The sequence below is a fragment of the Orbicella faveolata genome, unplaced genomic scaffold, assembly GCF_042242905.1.
Source record: "Orbicella faveolata isolate gen_17 unplaced genomic scaffold, um_ofav_v1 contig_3, whole genome shotgun sequence".
Classification (NCBI taxonomy): Eukaryota; Metazoa; Cnidaria; class Anthozoa; order Scleractinia; family Merulinidae; genus Orbicella; species Orbicella faveolata.
This window is the reverse complement of record NW_028301558.1, coordinates 21,051,982-21,060,000: the sequence shown is the minus strand read 5'-3', so window position 1 is coordinate 21,060,000 and position 8,019 is coordinate 21,051,982. Positions and strand designations below refer to the sequence as shown.

The 8,019-nt window shown below is 41.1% G+C and overlaps 1 pseudogene across 1 annotated transcript in view; it reads right to left on the bottom strand.

Moving 5' to 3' along the window:
• Positions 1-1,517, bottom strand: part of LOC110054845 (uncharacterized) — a 9,735-nt pseudogene extending 8,218 nt beyond the window's left edge. Inside the window, exons 1-2 of the transcript XR_016209954.1 lie at positions 1,493-1,517; positions 1-422 (exon numbers count right to left, since the gene is read on the bottom strand). The exon at positions 1-422 is cut by the window's left edge and continues 20 nt beyond it. The product of XR_016209954.1 is annotated as an uncharacterized LOC110054845 (transcript). The remainder of the gene's footprint in view (positions 423-1,492) is intronic.
• Positions 1,518-8,019: the final 6,502 nt, after the last annotated feature.

Below are 8,019 nucleotides of genomic sequence, written 5' to 3'. Positions count from 1 at the left end.
TTCAGTTTTTCTTGGTAGCGTTTGGTTCCACCAAAGATCTTAGCTGATTTCGACACAGAACACACCTGGCGTGGTTCGTAGCAGATCTGGTCGGGGACTGCTTTGCCGTCTTCGTATGTTAGCTTTAAAATCTTCCTAGTGATTTCAAGTCCCGGATCAACACCACCCATCTCGGTTTTCCCCTCGGGGTTTCCCCTGAGTAAGTTGTACTTCACGCCAATGAACCCCAGACCTTTTGGATTTTTGTTCCTTTGACAGTGAGAACCCGAGGGATCTGGGACAGGGTCAAGCAATGGCTCCTCCCCTGACGTTTCGCGGTTGTCAAACTGTGGCGCAAGTCCACAGGAATACCACGGACACAAAACAGCGAAAAGCAATAAGCCCAATAACGTCTTCGACATTGGTGTCATTTTTTCGTATACCTATGTAAGGAAAAAAGATTTCAAAAAAGTAATTAATTGATCGTGATTTTGAAGTGAACGTTAAAAATATTACACGGATGTTAATTTCCATTTTAATTAAAATTAAAAGACTTTCCACTAAACGTGGTTGACTCATCATATCAGGAGGTATGCAATTTCTTCGAAATTACCACGCAAGGAATGAAAGGTGCTACCTGTTACAAAGAAACCACCTCGACCTTTTACCGTAAAACATTGTTTACTTAAAACTCTTCTTTTAGTTGAATAAAAGTAAAATACGTAAAACGGCATCAAGACCATTCCATCTAAAACTGAAATTCCAAAAAGATATCTGTTGGTCAGCCACTAGACTCGTTCTACTCATTAGAATGATAGCCCATAGTCACCAAATCGATTAGGGTTTATTTTCAAGACTAAAAATTTTCCATCATGGATATAGTAATTTCAAACTGTATTAGTTTCGACAAAATTGTGGGCAAATGCCCTTACTGTAAGGAAAAAGAAGAGATGTAGACAAAATTGTTCAAAGATCTGTGTCACTCTAACCTAGAAGAGTTAGCTTCTCGTGGCAATTAATGCCATTTAGAAAAACAGCAAAATTACAGTATTTTCGTAGGTAAGCTAGTTGCACTAATATTTACTTAAATTGAGCATCGATACTTTTATCCGTGAAAGTGTGTTCAGTACAGTAATTTGTTTACTATAGTGAACAACAACAAAAGTAAATCGTCTTTACAGGGATTAAAAGGGTGATGCTATTCTTCTCGACACTATGGTGACTTTTAACCTGAGATTGCAATATTCGTGTGCGAAATAATTAAATTGTGAAGGAGCAGTTTTGTTTTGTTTTTTCTTCTCATTATCATAACACAAACCGCTTACACTACGACACTCTTCACCTGATTTACTGTCAACTCTTAAAAACATTATGTTTTAACTTCCGTTAGTTTTTTCTCAGATACGGTCTAATAAGATATTTAAAGGGCTGAAATATTCAGTGTTACAAATGCAAATCATAGTCTAGTCAGATGTAAGAGAAATTTCGAAAAAAGTAGAAGTTAAGTAAGTACCTTCGCATTCCAGCAGATGCTTCTCCGAGTGAAATTTTCCAGCAACAAAGGTCAGATTTACAAGCAAAAGAATTGATTTCTTAATGATTCAAGTATGCATACATTTACATATTTTGTGACATTTGTTTCAAACAAGATAAATAAACAGGTTGCGTGAGGAAAGGTATTTGTTTTATCTTCAGTCAAGTGCAAACAACGTACAGAGAAAAAATATCCAGTAAAGGCATATGAACCTAATTGTTTAAAGCAACTCACTGTTTAACCTCATATTTGCTTTTATAAAAGACAAATCGCCATTTTTAAAGTAAGGCACCATTTCCAAATTGCGCAGGTAAATTTCAAATTCTTTTCAATTTCTTTAAGTACGGGAATTTTTCTCCATTACATTTCTCGATGGTTTGTATTTGATACTTTGCTGCATTAACTAAAGGGAAATGCCTTGGAAATTCAATTTTTTCTTTCTAGTGAAATGAACCATCTTAAATACGACTGACCAAGGCGTAATTTCGTCAAAATGTTTCAAAAGTTCTTTTTCTTTCAATTCAAACGACTACAATCTTTTTGGTAATGATAAATTTGTAATGGTCTTGTCATCAAAGACCACACCTGGAACAAACCAAGCAGGTTATTTGTTTTGTGTTATCTTTGGAAGTTTTTATTTCAACGACGATGTTGGCTTTATTAGAATAAAGTATCGTAGTTGGTGTAACGTTGTTGTTCCAACAAAGAACTGTTCTGTTCATAAATAACAAAGTGGTTTACAACTCCGTTTAAAGATCTGTTGAACCTTGCAATTAATTTTATTATAAGAGCTTTTTATAAGATATCAGAATTACTTCTTACATTACATCTTCATACAGTATGATTAAAAGGACAGTTTTAAAATATAATCGATGCTAGCATCGATTTGCCAATTATTGCAAACTTTGTAATTATTACGAAAATTTTTAAACAAAACTCACAAACTCGTAAATAATTCATCATGTGAAACCAAAAGGAAGTCATAAGCGTGACTGTAGGTTGAATACCCAATCTTATGTAACACAAATTTTTATGATTTTATTTCTCCGTTTACTCCTAAATCTTAGTTTCGACTGACATGGTATGTCAAATACGGCACGGCTTTATCACATCACAAGTGGTCTCGTCAAAAATACTTCACAGAGAAATACTCCACCCAACAATAATCCACTCAAGCTGTCATGAGCTGCGTCAGCCACTCCTTCGCAAGATGATGGGCGCTTACCATTTGCATGAAAAACCAGTTTATCCGGTGGGCAACCAAATGAGACGGGCCTTTCCACTGAACATGTTTCGGAAATAATGGAATATTTTTAGAGGTATTCCTCTGTGCTCGTTTTTACCGGAAGAATCAGAAAATTGCTAAAACATTTGGTTTTAACGCCATGCTCCTTGATGAAATACGCAGTCGCTCAGGTGGGAAATGAAATGGAACAGTCCTTTCCACTAGCAAGTTTTTAAATACAGTCATTTAGTAAACACTCATCCCGTCTCATTTTGTTTGTTGAAACTTTCTATTGTTCCATTTGGTGAAAATTCTCACTGGCTCTTTTTTCACGCAAATGGAAAGAGCTCGATGTTTGGACAGATCGGTCAAATTAGGTTTCAGGCTCCGCTCCTGTTCATGAACACGCTGAACAGTTTTTATGAACCTTCCAAATCCTTTAAGACACCTTCAGCCGGAATAATCACAAAAAAACAAAGAAACATTTTATTAACTTCGCAGGCTAGCGAGACAAAATTTAAACATTTGGGTGATCTACCGGTCTGACAGACCGTTTTGTTTCTGAATATTAAAGTCGCAAGTGTAGACAAATAGATTGTGTTTCATGTGTAATCGAAAACCAGTTTGACAATGCAACATTAATTTCCTTTCTCAGCGGGAAACTAGATGAGATTAATTCCTCGAAAATAATTTGATAATAGTGGAGAACTAGAGGCCAGATAAACTCATACATCGGAAAATGTATTTGATATATTTAAAACCTTGGTCTATGAGCTTTCTTGGCTTTCGTTTCATTTTTATTAGAAAAAAGTAATTTGCGTTATTGTACGACTTGCAGCCTACGTACTTGACAGCTGTCAAACACTTCTCATTAAAATAGTCACCACCTTCTGTCGTATGCACATTTCGTTTACTTTCAACATCACAAACGCTTTTAAAAACCGTGTGTTTCTGGCAGCTTTGAAAAAGCATTTAGCGTTTTTAGGCTGTGTCAATACAGCGGCACAGTCGATATCTCGCGCGATTTTTGCAACATATTTGTCCGTGCGATTTACAACGTCGTTTCAAGATAGATGTGTCTTCGAATCCTGGAATGGTGATTTTTTATCATTTTCCTGTAAAGGGCAGATGGCAATGAACGTACCCGCCGTCATTGCATTAACAGCGATTGTTACAAGCCTCCTTGTTGCCTCATGCTTGTATATTTGCAAGAAACGATATGTGGAACCGCTCGAGGCAACGCAACAAACTGACGCTTTACAAAAATAAACAAGTTAAGCTATAATCGAGACCCGAAGCTTCTCAGGACTGCGTCTTTCACTGAAGAATGTCCATGGAACAAACATTTTTGCTGCCATCGCAATTTAACAAACTAGTGCTGTGTGGTTGAGTTTCGGTCAACATCAAATTGACGACTACATGAGACGGCTTGTGGCTTGAAAATACGTCGCGTCATTCAAGATTGTTTTGTTGGTTGTTATTGTTAATTATTTCTTGAGAATTACACAGTTTTCAGTTGTATATGGAAAGGACCAAAGTTATGGCATGGCTGCCGAAGAAAGCCCAATTCTGAGCTGGCCTTGTCCTGTCTATTTTTGCCCCAGTTTTGGATCTGTCTAGTGTCAGTTCAGTTCTACAGATGAGTGCATTAAAGCATTCAATACCAAAAAGAAACATAAAAAAATACACGGGTCAGTTCGCGCTGTTTTGCCGAGGGCGGTTAAAGAGGAACCAATAAATATACAGCACATACAGGTCTTTAATTTTTAGCCCGGCAACTTAATCGTTTTCCTTTAATTTAGCTCCTAAAAGTAATCGTTCAGTCTATATCTTTTAACAAAGAAATGGCAGGTGTATAATGAACGATTTACTCGCCTGTCAAAGGTCTTTATAACGAGGTTATACTGTCAGTATAAATTAAACTTAGGCTGTTTTCCGGTTCTGATCTCAACCAAGTTGTTTAAATTTATAATTTCGTGCAAAGATCTTATTCGCAGTCATTTCTCATTCGCCCATGTTTAATCTTAAAAAGATTTTGAATTTCCTAGAATGTTTCTAATTGCGATCATATCAGAGCAAACCAGCCCTAAGCTTGTGTTCTATTTATACCTTGACATATCTTGTGCAATGTTAAAATAAATGTGTCAACCAAATGAAAGTCGTAGTTCAAGAGACGAAGCTTTCCGACGCAATACATTACGCGATAACACAACAAAAATCGCAACACGACACTATACAGTCCAGACAACGCAGCTGTGATGCACCACAACAGAACACAACTCGTACTGCTCAACAAGCATTAATTTTATTTATCCGTCTGAGACAACACAGCAAGTCTTGAAGGCGTGCTGACAGACTTCTCGACGCCATTTTCGTATCGAATCGTCGCAGTCGCAGCATCCAGAGAGAACAGATAAGACCGGCTCAGCGTAAAGTCGCTCAATAAGCCTTTACACAAGCATATCGAGGCCACCAGTCCTCTATTCGCGTAGTCCGTGTTCCAGAGGCGAGGTTTCTTGCGCACCTCGGGCAGAATGGCTTTCAACACGTTCTTGCAAGCAGCACGATGTTCTCGGGATCTCCGCAACAGTTCGGGACGCCCGGCTCCTCGGCAATCTCCTTACGGCCACTCCGCGAACGGCTCTCGGCGGGCAATTTGTAATACGTTTGGTGACAGGACACGTGACCCTTCTGTTTACAACATTCGGTGGTCAGCACCTTGTCTGTTTTAGTGCCCTCTTCGAAGCAAATGACAAGAACTTCCGTGTCGACCTTCTGTCGTCGTTTTGCCGGGGGGTAGTCTTCCGAATCGTCGATGACAATGACATCCGAGGGACGCTCAGGTGCAGTTATAGGTACCCAGGGGCCCGTTTCTCGAAGGTCTCGAAATGCTTTCGCACCTTTAATGCCATAGCAAAATCTCGAACCTTATAACTGCAGAGCTGTTTCATTCACATATTCGTAATATGAACAGAAGTTCCCTTCATACAAGAAGTTTCAGGCGTATACACTTCTCCATTTTTAAATACAGAAAAACTGAAAATGGCCTTACGGGTCCGAAAAGTTTCTGGGGTTTTCGAGAAACCGGCCCCAGATCATCGCCGAATCGGTTAAACGCAGGCAAGACGGACATCGTTTTATGTCCTCTTTGCGGATGCAATCTCGCCTGTACACGCGGCCGCCGAGATAGCTAGCAGCTCGCGACACTCACACAGCACTCTCTCCCGTTCATGGCTCGTTTCTCCATTCACTGATCGATATTTGGAGCGCTTGCCCCTTTTAACGCAACTTCTCATCGTTATTGACATCACAAGCTATTGTTCGTGGCATGGAGTACTTAAGTTCGATGTCGCGTCACAACCGTCCATCATTGTTCATTTTTGCTCAGGGTGAGAACCGAGTCGTTTCCACTGTCACAAAGCCTCGGTCGTACCGCTTTAAAAAAGAGATTTCGGGCTTGGGACATCGTCCAGAGTTACATCACAGTCGACTATTGTTCGAGGCATGGAATAAAGCTCGACGTCGCCTCACAACTGTCTATCGATGTCTATTTTTGTTGCGCGTGAGAACCGAGTCGTGTCCACGCTCGTAAAGTTTCGGTGATCCAGCTTGGGACATAGTCCAGAGCTAAATCACAGTCGACTACTCTTCAAGTCACGGAGTAAAGTTCCATAAACTCGTCAAAGCTTCGTCTGGGTTATGAAATAGAGGACCGTGACTGCACTCGATGTTGTCGGGAACAAATGCGCTTCGTTTCTTCCTTTGGTTCTTCAACGATTCAGTGGTATTTTTCAAGTGCTTGCCGCGACGAGTGTGCCTGTCCTGAGACTCTTCAGATATAGAAAACGCTCTCGGGTCGTCCAGGACATCACTTGAATCACGTGGCCAATTTTCCGACAAGAAATCAGGCGCCGAATCGTCTGGGAAACGCCTTATCACCACGGACATGGCATTTATAATGACCAAACGGCGAGACGAGCGGATTGGTTAGAGCAGTAAGCCAAGGCAACTTCCATGTACTGCTTGACATAGTCTTTCGTCGTTGGATCCACGGTGGCACAGGCAGACTTCGTCCAATGGTCCACCCCCGGGGGGTCCACCACGACAAAACCAAGAGTGAGAGGTCGCACTAGCCTGACAGACGTATCAATGCTCGCGCCCTGAAGCATCCTTTCCAGAGTTTTTCTAGCCGTTGCCTTCTCGAGTCGTATTCCGGGATACATCGAGTCCCAAGCACCAAGTGAGAGACAGCAGCAGCGAGACACGAAGCCGTGTCTGGTGTCACGGGGTATATCGTGAGGTACGGCCCGCATTTCTCGAAACAGCAGACATACACATGGAAAACGACCGCTTGGCCTACAGCGAATTCCGTTTCCGAATCCAGCATACTTTCCCATTTCTCGCAGCTCTCGTTCACCAAAGAGTGTTGCTTGTCGTCTTCGAGGGGCGATACCAAATCCAGGCAGGCGGCCGCAGACCGGTCCACTGGTTGCCTGGCAATAGCGGCCAATACTTGCCTGTATTCCGCTATCTTTGCGCGATGACGAGCCTGGAGAATCTCGGTAACGACCTCGAGAAGTTTGAGGGGACCTCTTGCTTTATCCATTACGTAACACGAACCGGTTAACACCGAATCTATGTCTTAGACGCATTATTCGTCCCAAACTTATTCAGACGACTTACTCGTCCTTTAATAGTATAAGGTCAATGGCTCTTTGAGCTGTTTTGGTCGCCACAAAAGGCTTATTTTTTGCATTCGTGTTAGAGGTCACTCCCAAAACCTATAGATGCGTTAATCCCCCTCCTAATACCAATACATTTTCCATGCAGATAGGGATTAAGATCGAGTAAAGAGAATCATCAATTTTGAAATTAGCCTGAACATCACTCGGCTTGCCCTGAATAACGCTCCTGTTAACCTGTTTACGGTTAGCGCTTCGTAACAGGATTCAGTTAAAAAGTCTTCATTTTACTCTGAGTCTGCATTTTACCCTCCGTCTGCAATCTGCAGTCCGCAGTTTGCGTTTTACACTGCATGACCGACAGCCCAAGCGGCCTAACACGCATTTTCCTCCTCCATTAAAACATCTACGCAATGTGCAAGGTAAAATTTTATCCGTGGGAGAACTGGGTACCACGTCTAAAAATAACAAAAGAGGATTATCTTGGGAATAAAACCTATACGGTGGATTCACTCCGTTACTCTTCATTCTCTCCTGTAGCAGTTAATACTCAGTGCCTGGGAGTAAAAAGGTTAACTAACTCAGCAACTTTAACCAAC